This window comes from Gorilla gorilla, chromosome 16 (assembly GCF_029281585.2).
Source record: "Gorilla gorilla gorilla isolate KB3781 chromosome 16, NHGRI_mGorGor1-v2.1_pri, whole genome shotgun sequence".
Classification (NCBI taxonomy): Eukaryota; Metazoa; Chordata; class Mammalia; order Primates; family Hominidae; genus Gorilla; species Gorilla gorilla.
In genome coordinates, this window is record NC_073240.2 from 76,641,084 (window position 1) to 76,662,961 (window position 21,878).

Consider the following 21,878-nt stretch of genomic DNA (forward strand, 5'->3'; position numbering starts at 1 on the left):
GGCCAGCACATCCCCATGGCAGAGGCTTTACTGTGATCCAAACCTGGAAGGTGGAACTCCTTCCAATGTCCCACCCAGGGCACAGAGTATGCAGCCCCATGTTTGGGGAAGTGACCAGGTGGGGAGGTGACAGTGTGGGAAACAATCCAGCTAGGCCAAGGCCTCATGGAGCCCAGGGTTCCCTAGGGCCAGGAGAGCTCTGGAGCCCACCCCGACACCCATTGGAAACCTGGAATCCGCACCTGCAGGAGATCAGGAGAGGGGTTCGGCCTCCGATGCACCTGCAGTGAGGTGAGACAGGCACAGGTGGGCGCCCTGCTTCCAACCAGCGTCAGGAGGGCAGGAAGCAGATCTCCTGCCTGACCTTCCTCTCCTGCCTCCCCCAAGCAGAGGAGAAGGGGCAGCCACCCATCAGGCCATTGCCCAGATTGAAGCCACTGAAGCTAGGTCCCAACAGGTGAGTGTGACCCCTGACTATCCCAGGCCTGGCCCAATGCAGTCCTGTCTCTGGTGAGGACCTGGTAGACAGGAGATGTGACATCCCCAAGTGGCTCTATAAACCTCTTATTGAGGATAATCAAGGAAATGGGCAAGACCATCACGCTCAGCAAAGAACCTGGCAGGCACGAGGGGGACCAGGGGCAGGCAAAAGTCAGTTTGGGCCCAGGCCTGGCCCCTGGAAGGATGGTGGATGAGGGGCCAGCCACGGTGAAGGGGAATGGATGGCCACGGGCTGGGTGGTCAGGACTGTCAGCTCCTGCAGCCCTTGCAGAACATCCGCCCAGGCCTGGCTCTGCGCTCAGCCTTCCGCCTGGAGCCACAGGTGCCTGGACACCAGCCTCAAGTAGGGATGGTGGTAGGAAAGGCACTTGTGGCCACACGTGGGCACCTAAGCATGGGACAGAGGGGTATCATGCCCCAAAGAGACTATAGAGGCCAAGAACTTAAGCAGGTCTGACACCATCAATAAACCGCCTTGTCCTGGGTCACATCAATTAAGTCAGTGCCTACCCTGACCCTGAAGCTGCAGCTCAGTCTGGTTGAGACTCACAAAGAGATGTTAGTGCTGGGCAGGGGGCCTGGCCCAGCCTGCGATGTCCAGCAAAGCTGTGGGCTGGACAAGAATCTCTGAAGATTAGTCCAGGACAAGGACAGCTGTGTCTGGGCAGGGAGTGGGGGCAAATGCCCAGGAGACCTGAGGACCTTTAACTAGGTAGGGTGCCAGGTCAGGACGTGCAGAAGGGAAGGTGGCATGACAGCATCCTGCCCGAGGCCAGGCTATAAACCTCAGGGCTGCCCTGTCTAGCCTAAACCATGCTGCCACCCAGATGCCATCCTTCAAATGTGAGGCTGGGCTGGGAGAGCCCCCAGACCCCTCATCCCTCCCACCCCAAGCTGGTTTCCATCCCTCACCAGAAGGAAAGTGAACTCTTCTATGGGGCACAGCCTGCCAGGTTCTCTATCACCTGGGGGAAGGGGTTGGGGGGAGGGGGAGCTGCAGCTGGGTGAGAAAGAGCCCAGGTCCACTCTGTCCCTACCTGACAGGTGACCTCAGGCAAGCTGCTTTCTTTGCCTGGGGCCAAGGAGAGTCACAGGGGAAGGGCCAGGTTAAGAGGGCTCCACCCTGGAGCCCAGAGCTACCCACAGAGAAAACCGCCCATCCTCTTGATTCTGCTCCCAGCTCATGCTGCTGGGATAACATCCTCCCCATCAGAGAGGCCGTGGGAGGCAGAGGCTGACCTTTGCTCCTTCAGGCACCTCAGCAGGTTTGGGTCCACCTTCATCATGATCAGGGAGTGGGTCCCTGGGATCACAAAGGTGAGGAGCAGCTTCTTGGGCTCCAGGTGCTCCAAGGTAGACCCTGCAGGGCACCAGAGCTAGAAGGGCACTGGGGAGGCTGGGTGCAGTGGATCATGCCTGTAATCTCAGCACTTTGAAAGACTGATGTGGGTGGATCATGAGGTCAGGAGATTGAGACCATCCTGGCTAACATGGTGAAACCCCATCTCTACTAAAACTACAAAAAATAGCTGGGCGTGGTGGCACTTGCCTGTAGTCCCAGCTACTCGGGAGGCTGAGGCAGGAGAATAGCCTGAACCCAGGAGGCGGAGGTTGCAGTGACCTGAGATCATGCCACTGTACTCCAGCCTGGGCGCCAGAGCTAGACTTCGTCTCAAAAATAAATAAATAAATAACCCAGTCTCAGGTATTCCTCTAGAGCAACACAAAATGGGCTAATACAGCCTCCACGCTTGGTGCCCACTGGACCTGACACTCAGGGAAGGGCTGGTCTTGACTCTGCCATTAACAGCCAGACTATGACAGAGTTGTTCCCCTGCTCTGCCTCAGTATGTCCTCTCTCAGCTAAGCAGAGCAGGGATAATTGCTTCTCATGTGGGCCACAGGACAAAACAAAGCCCTGAGTCCCACAGGAAGGTAGATGGGTTATGTCCAAGGGAAGACAGACCTGGGGCAATATTTTATGTTCCCGAGGTGGCAGAGGGACATGGAGAAGATGCCTCCTTTGTGGGCCAGGGAGAAGGGAAGATAAGCAGAGAGGTGCCAGACACCTGCCTCACCCCTACCTCCCCCACCCCATGCCAAGCCCATTCCCACTTAGCCCCCAACTCAGGCAGCACCGTTCTACTTATGGTCAGCATGACTTCCCAGCCAAGCTGATGGAAGCTGACAGCTTGGATTCATCAGGGACAGCATGTAGTATAGGTGATGTGCAGGACGGAAGTGGAGAGGGAACGTGGGAGCCGTGGTGTCAGGTCTGGGGCTGCCAACATGGTACCTGCCTTGGCTGTAAAAAAAAAAAAAGTCACTGTTTTGGGGTTTTCTGGATGAAACCTCTGATTCCATTTTTTAAAAAAGGGTCGAGACAGTATGTATTATTGATTCAAAGTCATAACCAGATGCTTAGAGTAAATGATTGTATCTATTGTTTGAAAAACCAACCTCAGGATTATTAAAAGTTAGTTTTATTGGATTCTTTAAGCTGTGCTTATTCACTCAGGTGAGACTCACTCAGGTCTGTCATTTCCAAGCCCATGTTTTACTACTTTGTAACCCTATTTGGAAGGAAAACTGCAGCTAAGATTATGACTCATCCTGCCATGAAAAGTTTCACACGTATACACCACACATACCCCCCACCACAGTATGATGGCACAGCAACCCAACCTTAGGCAAATGGTACCACTGCCAGCAAATGCATTTTTTCTTTATTTCTTCAAAATGTTTTTTCTTTATTTCTTCTAACAGCAGCAAATGCATTTAACATTTTATTGAGGTTCTCAACAGCTGTCATTTGGTTTGTATAGCAAATTGTTTACAAAGTAAACTTTTTCCATTTTTGATATTTTAATGAAATTTATGTTCTTCAGTTTTAAAGCCCCATCCCTCTCCCAAAGAAAGGTTAATAACTAACTACCAAGTAATGATTATTTAGGAAAAGAAGAAAAGCAAAACCAGCTTGTAAACACTTCTGGAATGTGGGTAAGGGGCCAAAAGCAAGCCCTTCTGGGCCCAGTGCAGGTGCTAGGCTTGCCTCGGGACACCATCAGCACTTCCCCATCCACAACATCCTCAACAGCTGGGAGCCATGCATGGACCCAGGGGGCTTCCTGTTCCACAAGCTCCCCTCTCTTTTTCCTCTCCACGCTTGCTGTTGGGCCTCCCTTCCAAATCTGCCTAACAAAGGCAGCAGGATCTTTAATACTGTTCAGCTTTGTCAATGGAGACAGGATACTCTAGAAAGTTGAGAGATCCCTGGTCCAGTCTGGGGGAGGAAAAAATATGCAGTGTAGCATAGATGGTTTTACTTGTCCACTCAGACACATGCTCATACTTATTAGATGGATGTATCAGATGATTCAAAAGTCCTGATGTGTAGTAGCACAAAAGCTGCTTGTAAAAAAAGAAGTTGCAAAATGATAAAAATTTCTGCAGCAGTTCAGGCTCCTGACGACAAAGCTGGTTCTGATAAGTAGTTATTTTGACATGCACAGCAGCTTTCATTGTAAGTCCTGCATTCCAGGGGTTTCATTTAGACCATGGGAAGTTGAAAGCAAAGTTTAAATGTTCTCTGCTGACAAAATGTGGTATATATCCATCAATGGACTTCTACTCAGTAATGAAAGGAACAAACTACCAAAACCTGTTATATGTCATGGACCAACCTCAAAAACATTAGCTAAGTAAAAAAGCCAGACATGAGACCACATTTTGTATAATTCCATTGATTTGAAATGTCCAAAAAAGGCACGTTGATAGAGACAGAAATGGTCTGATTTACCTCAAGAGGTAGGGATTCAAGCTCTCTAGGGTACATGTGATACATACATGAGAAAAAATAAGGAAAAGAAAATAAATTTATATGTAAATAAATGAAAATAATACTTCGCCCTGATTATAAAGAAAATCACTTTCTTTTTGTAATAATTTGGAAGACAAAATATGAAGAAAAGTCTTAAATTTTGCCACTCAAAACATTCTGGTTTGTTGCTTTTTATATTTTTTATGCATATGAACATTTTAAAAAGTAGAATTGTAATATATAGTCTTTTGTCACTATGTTTTGGGCATATTTCTATGGCAGTAAATATATCCTTGGCATCATCCTCTTTAAAAGCCCGATGTATATTAAGTTAATCATTGCCACCCCAGAAGTAAATTTTCTTTTACAAATATAGTTGAATGGACGCAAGCAAGCATTTTTGGGCTGAATTCATAGAAGTAGAATTTCTGGAGGAAAATAACATAAAGCAGTTTTAAGATTTTTAATAGAAATTTTCAAATTATCCTGCAGAAAAATTGGTTCAGTTTATACTCCCAACAGGGGCAGAGCTCCAGTGTCCCCTTCCATTTGTCCTCTTTGCTGGTATTTAAGCAGAAAATCTCATTGTTTTCATTACATTTATTTGGTTTCTAGTGCTTTTGAACCTTTTTTTTTTTTTGAGATGGACTGTTGCTCTATAGCCCAGGCTGGAGTGCAACAGTGTGATCTTGGCTCACTGCAACCTCCGCCTCCTGGGTTCTGGGTTCAAGAGATTCTCCTGCCTCAGCTTCCCAAGTAGCTGGGATTACAGGTCCCCACCACCATGCCTGGCTAATTTTTGTATTTTTTACTAGAGACGGGGTTTCACCATGTTGATCAGGCCAGTCTCGAACTCCTGACCTCAGGTGATCCACCCACCTCGGCCTCCTAAAGTGCTGAGATTACAGGCGTGAGCCACTGCACCTGGCCTTGAATCTTTTTTATATGCTTATTGGCCATTTTTATTCTTGTGGGAAGTGTCTGTTTCTCCATTGCCTGTTTTCTGGCCAACCTCCAAAGTCACATTTCACTTTTATTCTGTTGATTGAAAGCATTTTAACTTAGTGATTTTTTAACATAAGCAGGAGCAGGACAGACTGTAATTATCTAGATCTTGCTCTGTCACCCAGGCTGGAGTGCAGTGGCATGATCATAGCTACTGCAGTCTCATACTCCTGAGCTGAAGCAATTTTCCTACCTCACCCTCCCAAGTAGCTAGGACTACAGGTGTGTGCCACCATGCCCAGCTAATTTTTTAAGTTTTTTTATAGAGATGTGAATTCGCTATGCTACCCAGGCTGTTCTTGAACTTCTGACTTCAAGTAATCCTCCCACCTTGGCTTGTCAAAGTGCTGGAATTACAGGTGTGAACTACTGCTCCCAGCCAAGAGCTCATTTTGTTTGCTAGTGGTGTTCTTGGTATCTTTTTATATTTGAGGCTTTGGTGCTAGTGCTGAAGTATTACACTCACCATCTGAGGTTTAAAGGACTTTTGCTGTAATATTGAACAGATGGAACTGTTAAGTTCTGCATCTTTGCAGGCATACAAAATGTGCCTACCAGGACTCTGCTTTATAGCCATTGATAGCAAGAAGTAATACAGTAAAACTTTGCCTGACTAGAGGCTTTGAAAGAATGGAGTATTCTGATTTAATTCTATTAACTTGGAAGTATGAAGGTGAAAAGAATTCAAAACTTACATTTCCTGTTGAATGCAATTTGAAAATGTAGCCAATGATTCCACTTTTCTTCTCTAGTAAGTTTGGACATTCCGATCTACTTGGTGTTTTATTATAGAACTGCTAGTGTGCCTGAGACTTACATTGTGAAGACACTTTTTAAAAAACTTGAGCGCTAAGAGTGTGTAAATGGTATTCTATGAGATCAGGCTGGATGAGAACTGACACTTGTAAATATACTTTTTAGACTGAAACTCTGATTGCCATTTGTTTTCTTATTTAACTCATAAAAATAAAACACATTGGATGGAGGGTGGGAATAGGAAGGAGATTTATGTCTTTTAATTGCATGCCATTGTTTCATATCAAGACAGAACATATGGTATCCCTGGCTTTGGACCTACAGAAGGAAACACATTTTTCTACCTGCTGTATGCCAGAGGTTCTTGAACACCTGGAGGGATGACTGCAGCACAGATTGCTGAGCCCTACTCCAGAGCTTCTGATTCACCAGGTCCAGGGTGGGGCCTGAGAATTTGCACTTATAAAAAGTTCTCAGGTTATGCTGGTGCTGCCAGTCCAGAGACTACATTTTTGAGAACCACTCTTGTCTACTAACTGTAAATTGTAGAACTCTAGAAAAAAGCTTAGTTTGGTGTAGGAAAAGAAGCACACAGGTTATGGAGCAAATCATGAAAGATTCAACCCTTGATCCTAGCCTCGTGTGGAATTCAGGTAACAGTCAATACACAGTGACATAACACAATTCTTGGTTTTCATGATTGCAAGTCATAGCCAAGTATCAAGTGAGAAATTCAGTTTCATTTGCAAGGCTTAGAGAGGCCAGGTGATTCTAGAAAAATAGGCCTTGTATTTACTTTAAACCAGTAAAGAACTTTGAGTGCTTATTAAATGGCAAGCTTTGTGTTTTTATTTATTTTTTTACTATTTTATTTTTTTTGAAATGGAGTTTCACTCGTCACCCAGGCTGGAGTGCAGTGGCATGACCTTGGCTCACTGCAAACTCCACCTCCCAGGTTCAAGTGATTCTCCTGCCCCAGCGCTGGGATTACAGGTACCCACCACCACACCTGGCTGGTTTTTGTATTTCGAGTAGAGACAGGGTTTCACCATGTTGGCCAGGCTGGTCTTGAACTCATGACCTAAGGTGATCCACCCACCTAGGCCTCCCAAAGTGCTGGGACTACAGGTGTGAGCCACCACATCCAGCCCAAAATCTTTGTGTTTTTAAAGATATTAGACATGTTTCTTGTTTTTTAAAAAATCTTAACAATGTAGGAGAATAAGAGAAATATTTTTCCAAAAAAGAGAAATCATGGTGATCATTTTACCTTATTGGAATGTTGGATAATATAGTCCGCTTCATTATTCATCAAACATGCTATGGATTTTCCATTTTTATAGGATTTGTGTCTCAATTGAGGTAATACTGGTAATTCTTATACTCCATCTGAAGATGAAAAATGTAGGCCAAAATCATAGACCATGCATAGGAGCTGGATAATAAAGACAGCTCTGGAGGAACATGTGGACACACACACACTGACACACGTATATATAAAGTATAAATACATATTTTTTAAAGTTTATTTTTAAAGTTTTAAAGTAAAAGCCGGCCCCTCCCCTCTCCCGGAGTAGGCAGGCCCCACCCCTCTCCCCAAGTGGGTGGGGACAGCATTTGCATAGGTAGCTTTCCCTGTGATGCCACAGGTTCCTCGGGACACACTGTTGCCTGGCCATGCCTCCTTTCCCTTTCATCTTTCTCATTGACCAATGGGCTTGGAGCATTAAGGCCACACCCCTATTCTGTGTTCTAGTGGGGCCCTGGTTACGCCTCCTCTGGCTCAGTTACACAGGTGCCCGGTACGTGACTGGAGGTGTTCGCTGATGTGGCCCCAACCCTGCCTTCCTCCCCACCCCACGATGTTAGAAGAAACTCGACAGAGTAAATTGGCAGCAGCCAAGAAAAAGGTAAAACACACGAGTTCATGGCCCCCCAACCCAGCCAGAGATCCCTCCAATGACAAGACCACTGCTAGAGTCCGTACCACTCCTGAGGCATACCGGGCTGGGCCCCCCCAACTTGGGGCCTCTGGACTCCCCCCACCAAAGTCTTGTCAGTCAGCCCCGCCCCTTCAAGCAAGCAGCCCAGCCCCTGCCCTCACCAACCACCCCACGGTGACTTTGGGTGGGTGACTCCTAGTGCTCCCTGCTCCACACTCTGCCCTCATGTCCTGCCACCCCAAGCCTGACCTCCCTGGGTTCTTTGGGCTCATCTCTCCAAGGACCTGGGTCCCCAGCCCCAGCCCCTCCCGTCACCAGTCATCCCTGGGTGACTTTGGGCTGGTGATTCCTGGGGTTCCCTGCTGCAGACTCTGCTCTCCCCTCCTGCTGACCCAAGCCCAACATCCCTGGGCTCTTTGGACTGGAGTCTCCAAGGACCTGGGTCCCAGCCCTATGTCCCCCTCCCCCATCGTGGATCGGTGACTCAGCCATCACACTGATGTGGTTCCCCCCACCCCCGGGAGGAGTGGAATGTAGTGATGTCACAGTCCCCCTAGGAACTGTCATTACTGCTGCAAGACCAGCCTTTGATCTTATGACCCAGTCCCCTAAGCATTCTCGCCCCATTTCTGGTTCCTCTGGTTGCAGCACAAATTTCCAGCTGGAAGGGGAATGGGGACTATGGGACCTAAGAGCAAGAGGTTTCAGGCTGCCTTACTCCCTTCACATAGACATCGACAGTGTGAAAAGCCTACACTTCCCCTGTGAGCTCAAAACATTGACAGTATCTCTGGGTGACAATGGAGAATGGGTTTGGTTTTGTTTTCTCCCAGGCTTCTACTCTCCAGAGAGACTTCAACATTTTTTTCTGAGTTCTCCACCTCATATTCTAATTCTCCACGGTTCTGGGACCAGACTGCCCTTCAGTCAGTGGTCTCTGAAGTGAGATTTGCTCATCTTCTGTGGAATAGATCTTGGAAAACTAAACTTGACAGCTTGAATCTTCCTCATATCATCTCAACTTGGGGTACATTGAGTGCCACAGGATAAATGTGGGAGATCTTTCTGAAGCATCAGTTTCCCTTGATTCTCTTGAGGCAGAAAAAACATTAATATACTTAGGGGTGACAGTCACATAGGTTTCTAAGAGTATACCAGACTTTTCTCTGAAATGAGACGGGTTGTACTCTTTCTGATAAATTCCCAGATTTAACAAAAAAGCTGCCTTCTGCCATGAGGACACATAGATATAAAAGTTTGAGAGGTACTGGTGCACTTCTTCACACTAACAGACATGTGAGGATGTATGACTGTAACCCACACAGAGTGGAGTTCCTGTCTACTTAATGTTTACTTTTCTACCTCTGCCTCTGGTTTTGGTCCCTGGCAGCTGCTGATTCATGGCAAAACCCCAGAGCTTGGAGTCAGAAGACTGAGTTTAAGTTCCATTATTGCCCCCTCCTTTTTTAGTCATAATATCAATCTCTCTCAGTCACTAAGTGATTGTGACAACACATTGTACAGTTGTTAGTGGCATTAAATCAGATGGTGTATAAGAGTATTTTGCAAAAACTGTAAAGGAGGATGTGGCTGTAGGGACTGGTAGTTCTCATGTGTATTACTGTTCTTCTTTCCCACAGCTAAAAGAATATCAGCAGAGGAACAGCCCTGGTGTTCCAGCAGGAGTGAAGATGAAAAAGAAAAACACTGGCAGTATCCCTGAGACAGCCACTTCTGGTGGTTGCCACTCACCTGGGGATGTGAGTCTTGGCTGGCCAGGCTCCTGGGGACAGGGGGCCCAAGGGGCAGTAGAGGGTAATCGTTGAGATTGCTGGGTACTGGTTAAGAATTCTGGGTTTGAATCCTGCTTCTCCATCTTCTAGGGATCTGATTTACAGCAAATTGCTTGAGCTCTTTGGGCCTGTCTTTTCACATCTGTAAAATAGGGGTAGTATTGTTTGACTTCCATTTGTAAAGTTTAAATGAGATTCCTTATTGCTGTTTTTATGTTAATCCCTAGTACATGGTCTGCTGTAAAGGCCAAGGATACCCAGGAAATGGTCATTGCTCTTTGATTTTCCTGATCCCCATTCTCAAGGGGAAGCTGGGCCAATGAGTACAGCCACTTGCCATCAGGCTGTCCCTATAGGAGTCATGAAGGGGCCTGGTGTGGTGAGGAGAGTCCCAGGCACCAGGAGTAAGAGAAGATCTAAGTTGCCACCAGCTTGCTGGGTGACCACAGAAAAATTGCTTCTTCCCCTGGGCCTCAGTTTCCTCCTCTGTAAGATGATACTGGATAAGATCAGTGCCGTTCAAACTTGTTTTTTAGCTGGAGCCCCCTTAGTTCCAGTGAACTCTTACTCAGAAGTCTGGTTTTTTTAATGGAGGTGGAGGTCTGGAGCTCTACCAGATTCATCACCCACGTCCTGGGCCTGAGGAGAGGGGTTCAGTGAGCATATTAAGAGCTGCATTGGTCAGATGACTCCACTCTGTGACTGCATTGTTCAGGAGACTTTTCCATCTATTTGTTCCTGCCCTGGCAAGGCAGCAGGTGGCCATTTCCAAGAATGGGACAGGCCAAGGTTTTAATCTCCTCTGCTCTTCTTCAGCATTTAATTTTCCTGAACCCACATCCTCCTCCTACCCTGACTTTCTTGCTTCTCTCTAAGACACTTCTGTCTTTCTCCCCCTGCCCTTGTTTTTCCCTTTTCACCTCCTGTAGATTCAGGACATTCTGAAGGTGCTGGTGTCCAATCTTAACCATTCCAATGGGGTAGCACTCCCCCACTGGATAAGTGGAAGGTGAGGCAGTGCCAAGACCCCTCTCTGGCTTGCTGTCTCCAACTGTGCATGCCCCTGAGGCTTCTGTGGTTTGGGGGATACTTGGCCTCTGCCTTGTCTTATGTTGCTGCCATTGACCTTCAGCCTGTTTCTGTCTGCTTCTTCACCTGCTTGATTGATTGGGTTTTTTCCTTCCCTGCATCTTTTATCATCTTAGAAATGGTGAGATATACCTTAAAGTTTAAAAATAATTTGGGAATAATGTACAGAGCAGGCATATGGGCTTTGGAGCCTTTTTTTTTTTTTTTTTGAGACAGGGTCTCACTCTCTCACCCAGACTGGAGTGCAGTGGTGCAATCTCGGCTCACTACAACCTCTGACTCCTGGATTCAAGCAATTCTCTTGCCTTAGCCTCCTGAGTAGCTGGGATTACAGGCACTTGCCACCATGCCTGGCTAATCTTTGTATTTTTAGTAGAGATGGGGTTTCACCACGTTGGCCAGGCTGGTCTTGAACTCCTGACCTCAAGTGATCCACCCGCCTCAGCCTCCCAAAGTGCTGGGATTACATGCATGAGCCACCATGCCTGGCTCCTTGCTGTTTTTATACTTTCTCTATATCCATAACTGTTTCCCATGTAAGTTTTTGTTTTTTTGAATTTCTCATTTTTATTACTCCTGCATCATCTGTTACCCTGAAGGATCTGGAGGTAAGAGGCCCTGGGCCAAGGTGCAGTGACCCTGCAGGCCAGCCCTCCAACCTCCTTTCACAGCAGGGGCTGGGTGCCCCTCTGCCAGCTGAGACAGCCCGACAGCCCACACACACCCCAGCCCTAATGATTGTTCTCTCCACCTCTTCCCACAATCCTCCTGCAACTCCTCCTCTCTGCATGTGCCTCAGAGTCGGTACCAAGAACTGGAAGTAGCCCTGAACTCAAGCTCCGCGATAATCAATCAACTCAATGAAAACATAGAATCATTGGTAAGAGTCCATTGGGGTCCCCTGAGTCCATGCTTCTATTCCTGGGCTTTAGTTTCCCCTTGGGGTCCTGAAGAAAGGGGCTGGGGGGCCCTGGTGCCAAGGGCAAATGGGGAGCTGGAGCACCCAGGCCTCACCTGGAGGGACCCCAGAGCAAGGAGCATGCAGCATGGCTCTTCTGTTGCTGCCCTCTTTGCCAACTCTCTCTTCTCTAGACACCCCTGCTCCAGTCCTTGCCACACTCGCCCTGGGGTTGTCGTCTCTCAGGGAAGTACTAGCCTGACTGGTTGTCAGGGAACCTGCATTTCTACCCTGACTCGGTCCCTAATTTGCTCTTTGAGTTTGGACAAGCCACCTGTCCTCCTTGGGCTCGTGTTTCCGGAGAAGGTAGAGCATCAAAGCTCTCTATTAGCTCTGAGAATCTGAGATTTAAAGGCCTCCAGAATGGAAACCTCAGGGTCAATGGCTCCTGTCTGTCCTTTTCCATCGTATATCTGCTGTGAAGAAGCATACCTGGCATATACGTGCTCAGTAAATGTTTGTTGAATGAAGGCACCTTTCTAAGTCACAAACTGGCAGAAGAGTGGGCATTTCTCAGACTCCATCTCTAGAGGTTTATGTTACTGTCCTTTCAAGAGAATCCAGATTCAGACTTTGAGTTCTGTGGCTGTGGGTGAAAACCAACAAAGACCCACATCCTCTGTCCTTGGGAGCTTGAGGAGAGTTGACCAGTTCGTGTTGCCACTGGGTCTGAGAATGCTGGCTTTAAAATCCATTGCTGGCCCCTGCCTACCGCTTCCTGGTCTGGGGAATAGAGTTGAGGGGGCCACTCTCAGTCACCTGAATTTGACTCTCCCCACAGAAACAACAGAAGAAACAAGTGGAACATCAGCTGGAAGAAGTAGCGTGATTTCTTTCTTTGCTCACAATGTGACTGCTGGGTTTGGGGGGCACTCAGATGCAGAGGCACCAGTCTCATCTTGCCCTCTCCCAGCCTGGGGAAGAAGGCTCACCCCTCAGATTCCACCGCATCCCCACAGGGTCCCTGATAACCTGGTCCCACGGGTGGGCCTGTCCTGGGGCATTGGTGGCATTCTGGGAGCATGTCTCTTGCTGTGCCATCTCTGCCTCCCCCTAGTAAGAGCTCTGTCTTCCTCTTCCTATAGGAAAAGAAAACCAACAGTGAAATACACAAAGCACAGATGGAGCAGTTAGAGGTGAGTGGGGGATGGGGAGCTTTCTCCTGTCCTCTGGAGAATGTTTCTTTCCTTCTCTTTCAGCACTTGCTTGGCTTTTCTCCCAAACATTCAATTCCAGACAATCAACATCCTCACATTGGAAAAGGCAGACTTGAAGATCACCCTTTACCATACTAAACGTGCTGCCCGACACTTCGAAGGTGGGAATCTGGGCATCCTGTCATCCTTCAACCTGGCACTTTGACAGGTCTTTAGGGGGAGTCCTTTGGGCCCCATCTCAACCTCTCTCATTACAGAAGAGTCCAAGGATCTGACTGGCTGCCTGCAATACTCCTTACAGCGTATTCAAGAATTGGAGCGGGCTCTCTGCTGTGTCTACACAGCAGCAGGAAGAGGACAGGGTGAGTCCAACCAGCAGCCCCATCCCCTGGCAGCCTGGCTTCCCAGATGGAGGAGTGAGCCTAAAGGTCCCTTCTGCAGGATGGAGTGTCCTGCCCAGAAGGCAGCATGGTCATTTCTCGCTACTTTTGTGTATGGCTGTTAGAGGCAGCTGCTGTGGGTGAGTTGAGGGGCACTGTGGGGAGTGAGCACTGGATGCAGAGCTCAGAGGCCAAGTGCTTGTCCTGCCCTTTCCTGGCTGTGGCCTTGGCCAAGTCCTAGGTGGGGTATTGGGTACTTGTACTGTGAAGGTACAGAAGAGTACCTTTAGTATGTTACCATTTCTGTAGAGACAGGAAAGGGGTGTGTGTGTGTGTGTGTACTATGATAATATACATAAAACGTGTCTGCAAGGGTTCATAAAAAACTCAGGAGAGAGTAACAGGGTGGCTGGGAGACTCTTCCCTTCTGTACCTTCTGAGTTTTGGACTATGCGAATGTATCATCCTTTCAAAAAGTGAACAAAATATTAATTTCCCCCTTCCTATCTGTGTCCACACCCCCAGCAAGAAAAATGGGCTTAGAGAATAGGATAGACCTGGGTGTTCAAATCCCAGCTCTGTCTAAGTGATCTTAGGCAAGCACTTAACCTCGAACACTCGATGTTTTTCATCTACACAATAGAGGTAATCCTAGTAACTGTCTCATATGGTGGTTGTGAGGATTAAATGGGATTGCTAGCATGGAACCTGGTGAAGCACTCCATAAAGGTTCAAACAGTGGTAGTAATAACAGTAATAACAATAGCAATATTATCTGATCTCTCTGGGCCTCTGTTAGCCAGCTGTAAATTTGATTTCTTTCCCTGTCCCTTCCAACTTTACTGAGTTCTTTTAAAAATTGGGCCATGGGCTTGGAAATGCCTTGATCTTTACTAACCAAGTTGTATATTGAGCCTAGCCCTAGCCCTTTTAAGGGGCACTGCCCGGGCTCCCCAGATCGAATCTTCTCACTCTTCACCATCCAGTCCTCGAGCTGCAGTGAAGCGGTCCTCCAGCGGCAGTTACAGCAGACCATAAAGGAGCAGGCACTGCTGAACGCACACGTGACACAGGTGAGGCTTTGCAGAGGGAGGGATGTGGAAGGAAGATGACCTCAGGTGGCCAGGAGCAGGTGAGGACTGGTGACAGCCCTTCCTAACTTGTGTGCCCATTCTTGCAGGTGACAGAGTCACTTAAACAAGTCCAGCTAGAGAGAGATGAATATGCTCAACATATAGAAGGAGAGAGGGCCCGGTGGCAGGAGAGGATGTGGAAAATGTCGGTGGAGGTGAGGTCTGACCCTTCAGCCCCCACTTTAGATAGGTCACTGGATCTTTCTGGGCATCTGTAAAATGGGAATAGTATAGCCAGAGGTGGTCATGGGTCTGGGCTTTGTGGAGGGGGGGACACAGAGGGAGATGGTAGCCTGTCCAGCCACCAGCCCCTCTCTCCAGGGCCCTTTCCCCTGTGCTTTGGGCAGGCTCGAACATTGTAGAAGAAGAAGCGTGACATACATCAGATACAGGAGCTGGAGAGGAGCTTGTCCGAACTCAAAAACCAGATGGGTAAGATGGGGCTGGTGTGACCTGGGAGCAGGACTGGCATCAGAGGTCTGTGGGGGTGGCTTAGAATGCCCCAGGGAGGTGGGTGGGTGGAAGGGCTTTGAGGCAGAGGGAAAGGGGTCTGTGCCAGGAGACGGCAAGTTTTGTCATCTCCATGAGCCTCAGGGTCCCCATCAGCAAAGAGGGAGGAGTGCCCGTTGTCAGCCACCCACAGTGCTCTCTATGTGAAAGTGGCTTGGAAACTGGCTACCATCGGGTGCGAGGAATCATTAGCAGTGAGGCCAAGTTTGGGAAGCCTGAGAGGAGCTGTGCATCAAGAGGAGGGTTTTTTTTGGGAGGGGGGTGGGGAATCCAGAGGCCCTTATTGTCTGCTTTGTTTCTCAGCTGAGCCCCCATCCCCGGCACCCCCAGCAGTGACCTCTGTGGTGGAGCAGCTACAAGATGAGGCCAAACACCTGAGGAAGGAGGTGGAGAGTTTGGAGGGAAAGCTCCAATCCCAGGTGGAAAACAACCAGGCCTTGAGTCTTCTGAGCAAGGAACAAAAGCAGAGACTCCAGGAGCAGGAGGAGATGCTCCAGGAACAGGAGGAGATGCTCCGAGAGCAGGAGGAGTGGAGGGTGCGGGAGCAGGAGAGACTGTGTGAGCAAAATGAGAGGCTTCGGGAGCAGCAGAAGACGCTACGGGAGCAGGGTGAGAGGCTGCGAAAGCAGGAGCAGAGGCTACGAAAGCAGGAGGAGAGGCTGCGAAAGAAGGGGGAGAGGCTGCGAAAGCAGGAAAAGAGGCTGTGGGACCAGGAGGAGAGGCTGTGGAAGAAGGAGGAGAGGCTACAAAAGCAGGAGGAGAGGCTCGCGCTCTCCCAGAACCACAAGCTCGACAAGCAGCTGGCCGAGCCACAGTGCGGCTTCGAGGATCTGGTGGGTTGCCCCACCTGGGGAGCCTGCCCTCATCCCTATCTATCCAGGCCTTTGTTTCCCACCTGTAAAATGGGGCAGTGTAGCTCTCACATGAAATGGTACTTCTAAAGGCACCTGTGAGCCAGAGCTCATCAGGCCCTGCTCTGATGGCTGTGGAGGAGAAGGGATGATTTTTCTAACCTGCCTCCACCCTTCCTGGTGATATGGGAGGCAGACACCAAGGTCTGGTGTCTCCAGCTGCAGTGGATGGCCACTGATTGCTTCTCTCTGTCCAGAATAATGAGAACAAGAGCGCACTGCAGTTGGAGCAGCAAGTAAAGGAGCTGCAGGAGAGGCTGGGCGAGAAGGAGACAGTAACCTCTGCCCCATCCAAGAAGGGCTGGGAGGTGGGCACCAGGCTCTGGGGAGGGGAGGTGCCAGGCCAAAGGCAGCTCCAGCTGGGGGGCAGGTGACCCCAGCACCCTCCAGGGCAGCCCTATGACTGTTTCTTGCTTCCTGCCCTCTGACTTTTAGAGGTGGGTAGCCCTGGGCTCCTCCCAGGTCTCGAAATCATCATCCCAGCTAGAGGCATGGATTCCCCCAGTCACAGGGGAAGAGACAGTGGTATAAGAGGCTTCTTATGCCAGGCATGGTGGCTCATGCCTGTAATCCCAGCACTTTGGGAGGCTGAGGCAGGAGAATCACTTGAGGTCAGGAGTTTGAGACCAGCCTGGCCAACATGGTGAAACCTCATTTCTACTAAAATTACAACAACAATGAAAAATGGTGATGTATGCCTGTAATCCCAGATATGAGAATCACTTGAGCCTGGGAGGTGGAGGTTGCAGTGAGCTGAGATTGCACCACTGCACTCCAGCCTGGGCCACAGAGTGACACTCTGTCTCAAAACAAAACAAAACAACAAAGCCTCCTTGGATTCAAACTGGATTCCGGCCTGGGTTCCACTGGTCACCGTTCAACTACTGTTCATCTCTTAGTCTCTGTTTCTGTGACTTCAAAAGGAAGTTAGCATTTTCCTTGCAGAGGTGCTGAGGATTGAATGAGAGAATACCTGGAAAGCATTAGGCATGTAGCACACTTGGCAGATGGTGGTTGGCTCCCTCTGCTTTTCCACCAGTCTGTGGCCTACAGTTTAAATGGTGGGAAGAAGGACATGAGATTTGAGGCTGGGGAAGGAGGTATGGGGTTCTAGGCAAGGGAGGAAGCCTCTTAGGCCTGGAGCAAGGGACCAGGGGCCTGGGCAGGTGACAGAGCCCCACAGTGCCCTCGCTACCCTATTAATGGACCCAGAATCTGGAAGCCAGCCACCACGTGCCCTCATGCCCAGGGTCTTCCTGCAGGTGAAGCTGAAGAGCCAAGAGTCTCAGAGTCTGCAGCAGCAGTGAGACTAGTACCTGGGCCACCTGCAGCAGTACGTGGCCACCTGTCAGCAGCTGACCTCTGAGAAGGAGGCGCTGCACAGGCAGTTACTGCTGCACACCCAGCTCGTGGACCAGCTGCAGCAGCAGGAAGCTCGGGACAAAGCGGTGGCTGAGATGGCCCACCAAAAGTTGCAGGAGACCTAGGGGAGGGAGTTGCTGAGGACGGGTCCCTGAGAGGGACGACCTGGCAACCTCTGTGCCTTCTCACTCTGTTTTCCATCCCCTTAGGAACCAGCTGCCAGCCACCAGAACCAACAGCTAGAGACCCAGCTACGCCTCGTGGCTCTCCCTGGAGAAGCTACAGGAGACCACTCAGAGGAAGAGGAGAGAGCCCCAGGAGGAAGGGGGGACTGTTAGCAGCATAGGATTGAGGGGTTGGAAGAGACCTTTAGAACAGCTGGTAGTTATGCCAACCGGGTGTCTGCACTAAGTTCACCATCAATATCGTGACCTCCTGGGAGCAGGGGGCCACCAGGTTGCCTAAGGATGAATGAACTGGACCAGATCAGAAAGGGAGCAGGTCAGGACTCCCGCACCGACTGGTAGTGGGACTGTGCCTGGGCAATATAGCAAGATCTTGTTCTTAAAAGGAAAAATAAAGAATAGCAGCTCATTCCCCTCTGGGGAGAGGCCGGCTCAGGGTCACACAGTCAGGGTGGGGACAGAGGTGGGCCCAGAGTACCTCCCTTGTTGGGTTGTCTGAGGACCCCTCTGGCCACCTCCCCACAGGAGATGGAGGAGAACATCTGGACAGTGAGGAGGAGGAGGCGCCTCAGTCCACGCCAAACATCCCAGAGGACCTGGAGAGCCGGGAGGCCACGGTGAGCCTGACTTTCCCTGCCCCGCTTTGCCACCTTCCTCTGTGGTCCCTCCCGGACCCCCTTATGGTCTTGGTTTCCCAGCCTTCTGATTGCTCTGGCCCCTCACCCCTTCCAGGAGCCAGTGATCAGACACCATTTCACCTGTGACCAACAGGTGCGCTCTCTGAGGCCCCAAGGGAAGGGGCTGTGCTCCACCTCCCTGCCTCATTTGCTCTGTCTATGCCCCTACAAGAATACTCACCTCTTGCCTTCGAGTGGCATTTTTCAACTCCGCTGGAGCCAGTTCTCAGGAGGAGCAGGCACGGCTATGTGGGCAGCGGAACGTGCGAAGGCTGTGCTACCTGCACCTGGCTCATCTGGTGGCCTCGGCCTGGAAGGAGCCAGACGCAGAGGCCCCAGCCCCAGGGACTGGGGGTGACTTTGTGTGTGGGGAGAGCTACCAGGCCCTCAAGGAGGCTATGGAGAAGGTGAAGATGAGTGAGTCCTGGCAAGGGCCAAGAAAAGTAGGGGCGGGGCAGGACAGGTCACTCCCGAGATGTGACCCCATTATTTTGGCTCCAGAGCAGCTTTATGGACCTCCCGAAGGAGAAGGCGGATCGGAAGGAGCAGGTGGAAAAACTAGAGCTTGGATTCATCCAGCTATCTGGAGCGACAGACGGCATGAGTGAGCGGGAGGCCAGGGCACGGCAGGGGGAGCTGCAGGGCTGTCGGAGGGACCCCAGCGTCTGAGCCGTGTCCTCTCACAGGAGAGTACATCACTGAATATGAGAGCCAGGGGTAGTGCCAAACAAGCGGCACCAGGAGAAGGAAGACGTCATCAGGCTGGCCCAGAAGGAGAGGAGATGAAGGTAGGGCGTGCAACATCTCTGTGGGGGTGGGGGTGGGCATGGGCGCTGGCGCAGGCTCCAGGGTGGGAGCTGATCACCCTCCCTTCAGGTGAATCTGCTGGAGCTGGAGGAGCTGGTGTTGCCCCTTGTGGGCGACCATGAGGGGCATGGCAAATTCCTCACCGCTGCCCAGAACCCTGCCGATGAGCCCGCTCCAGGGGCCCCAGCCCCCCAGAAACTTGGGGCTGCCGGTGAGCAGGATGGTGAGTAGAGCTCTCAGGCGGGGTGGGCAGGCAGGAGCAGGGGAGGCTGGCGCTGCCCTCAGACGCCCGCCTCCCTCTCTCTGAAGATTTTTATGAAGTGAGCCTGGACGACAGCGAGGAGCCTGCACCAGGAGCGGCCAGGGAGGGTTCTCCCCATGACAACCCCACTGCACAGCAGATGGTGCAGCTGCCTCCTGTAATGCAGGACACCCAGGAGCATCCAGGCTTGCCCAGCAAACCCTGCATGCCATTCTTTTACCAGGCAGCCGAGAACAGGGAGATAAACATCATCATCTAAGAGGTGGTCAAGAAATTTAAAAAAAAAACAACAAAAAGTTACGGGGTTCATCTCCTACACAATTCATTTACTTCATTTGAATGTTAGAGCCACTCATGTTTATTTGTGTTTCTAATTTACAGTTTAAATTTATTTGTAAAAAGTTAAGGGAAAGTGGGTCTTTCCCTGATGTTCACTCTGGCATCCTTTAGCATTTTAGTTTTTAATTTGATAATTGTAGGTCATTAGCACGCATACTGAGTTTGCCCTTATGTGGTGGGAGTTGAAACACACAAAGACCTACTATTTGCACAAAACTATTCTGGCTGGTTTGGAACAGGCTGCCATGCTTTTTAAATGTTATTGCAGCATGTATATTCATTACAGAATTCAGATAAAATGTGCTTATGTTCTGCTATTACGTTTGATTGAATCCTAACCACAGTGAGCTCTTCATTAGCTCAATATGTGGTTTGCCCGCAAGTGTGCACCGTTTATTACTTTGTAATATGCCACTGTGAGTACTGACATTTAGAGTTGTTTAAAGGCCGAGAACTGGAAAGAGCATTTCCCCTATTTTCTGTGTATTGGGATGGGAGTAATAACATTTTGGGGAGCTTTTAAAATCTCACAGAAGAGGGAAGTGGCCTGCTCTGGCAGGTGTGTGCAGGATAGAGTGTTTCATTTGTTCTGGTGCCAAGAATGAGCGCTGTACTGTGGTGGCTTCCTTAGGATTTGTGTGTGCTCTGGGCTCATGAAGATATTGCATCATGAGCTGCAGCAGTTGTACCCTTTCTCGATGACCTGAAAAGGGATTATTTCTGAGGAATGAAAGGCTCCCATCATTGACTGTGGATGTGGAAAACCTTTTCTAGCTTAGAGCATTTATATCTACAATACATTTTAAAGTCAGAGTTCATGTTACCTGTTTTAATCACATGAGTATATGTCCCAGTACACCAAAAGGCACTGCTTGACATTCTTCTTAATGTATTTAGTAAAGATCATAAGAAACCCTTTAAGAGTTTAAATGTCCCTGGAAGAGGCATACGGGCTCTAGTCAAGAATGAATTCGAGTGAAGGAAAGCTGTGTGACACTTGGCCTTCCTCTCTGTTCATGGAGCTTCTTTGAGGCTAGAAGATTGATTTTACCATCTAGACCTCTCTGGCTAATACCTATTCTTCAGCCACATTGGTTTCTCTGACATAGGAATTTACTTCTTTCCCTTGAATGGAAAACACTTTAAAAATAATAACAACCATTATTATAAACCAATATATGAGAGAGTACTTAGTTGAAACAAAAAGGAGTTTTAGTAGACAGTATTATACTACATATGAAAATCAAGGTGAAGTTTATGCAACTTAAAATGTTTACAAGCCGCAGTGCAATCTAATGTTTGTGAATGTCCAAGTATTATGAGGAAAAGTGTCTATACAATCACAGAGTTATGTTTCCTCACAAAGTTCTTCACAAAGAGTGAAAGATGTTTTTATACCTCTAGGTTTCTGTTAGAGGCATATTTTGTGCCATATTTATGTTAATGTGCCTATACATGATGAATGAGTTATTTCAGTCATACATTGCCTAAGTCATAACTTTAAGATGCTTGGGAAAGAATCAACAGCTAAAATTTCATGAAGTTCTAAAGTCTGTGTTCCAAAATACGTCACATTATTAGGATGCAGGGAGAGATGCATGTGCGCTCCCTGGGGTGGGCATTTCTAGTGACTAGACCATCTCCATTTTTAGCATTTGGCATCTTCATGATACTTTTATACATATGACATTAATAGGAGAGCAATAATAAGATTTTACAGATAGAATAGCAGATGTGCCTGCATTCACTGAAAGAGTGCAAATATTGGGTTATTGTGACTTCAACTGACTCTTCCAAATTGTATGAATTTATCAATGTATTAGATAAACCCAGTTTCAGAATTATAAAGAAAAACTGTTAGACCAACGAATGTGGCTAATTAACAGTGGTACAATTTCTAGCCTGAGGGTTTAAAATGGACTTAAGGTCCTGTTCTTGCCTTTTATTTTGTGAAATTGCCGCTTTTGCATTATTTGAGTTCACTTGAAAGACAGTTACTTTAAGTCCATTTTAAACCCTCGGGGTAGAAATCATATCACTGTTAATTAGCCACCTTATTTGGTCTAACAGTTTTTCTTTATAATTCTGAAACTGGGTTTACCTAATACATTGATAAATTATTTCAAAGGAATTTTTATAGTTCAAATCACTTCACTTTTACCCTGATAAATATAAATGACTAGGAATGACCTTCAGATAGCCTTTAGCACCTGTAACCAATCTGACAAGAATGTGTTCATCAGGTACCTGTGGGTTAAATCACACACTGGCATATTTAAGCTGAATGTCA

The 21,878-nt window shown here is 48.6% G+C and overlaps 1 pseudogene; it reads left to right on the forward strand.

The window, feature by feature from the left end:
* The first annotated feature begins 7,944 nt into the window (after nt 1-7,944).
* Nucleotides 7,945-18,966, forward strand: LOC101152366 (golgin subfamily A member 6A-like; annotated as a pseudogene).
* The last annotated feature ends 2,912 nt before the right edge of the window (nt 18,967-21,878 follow it).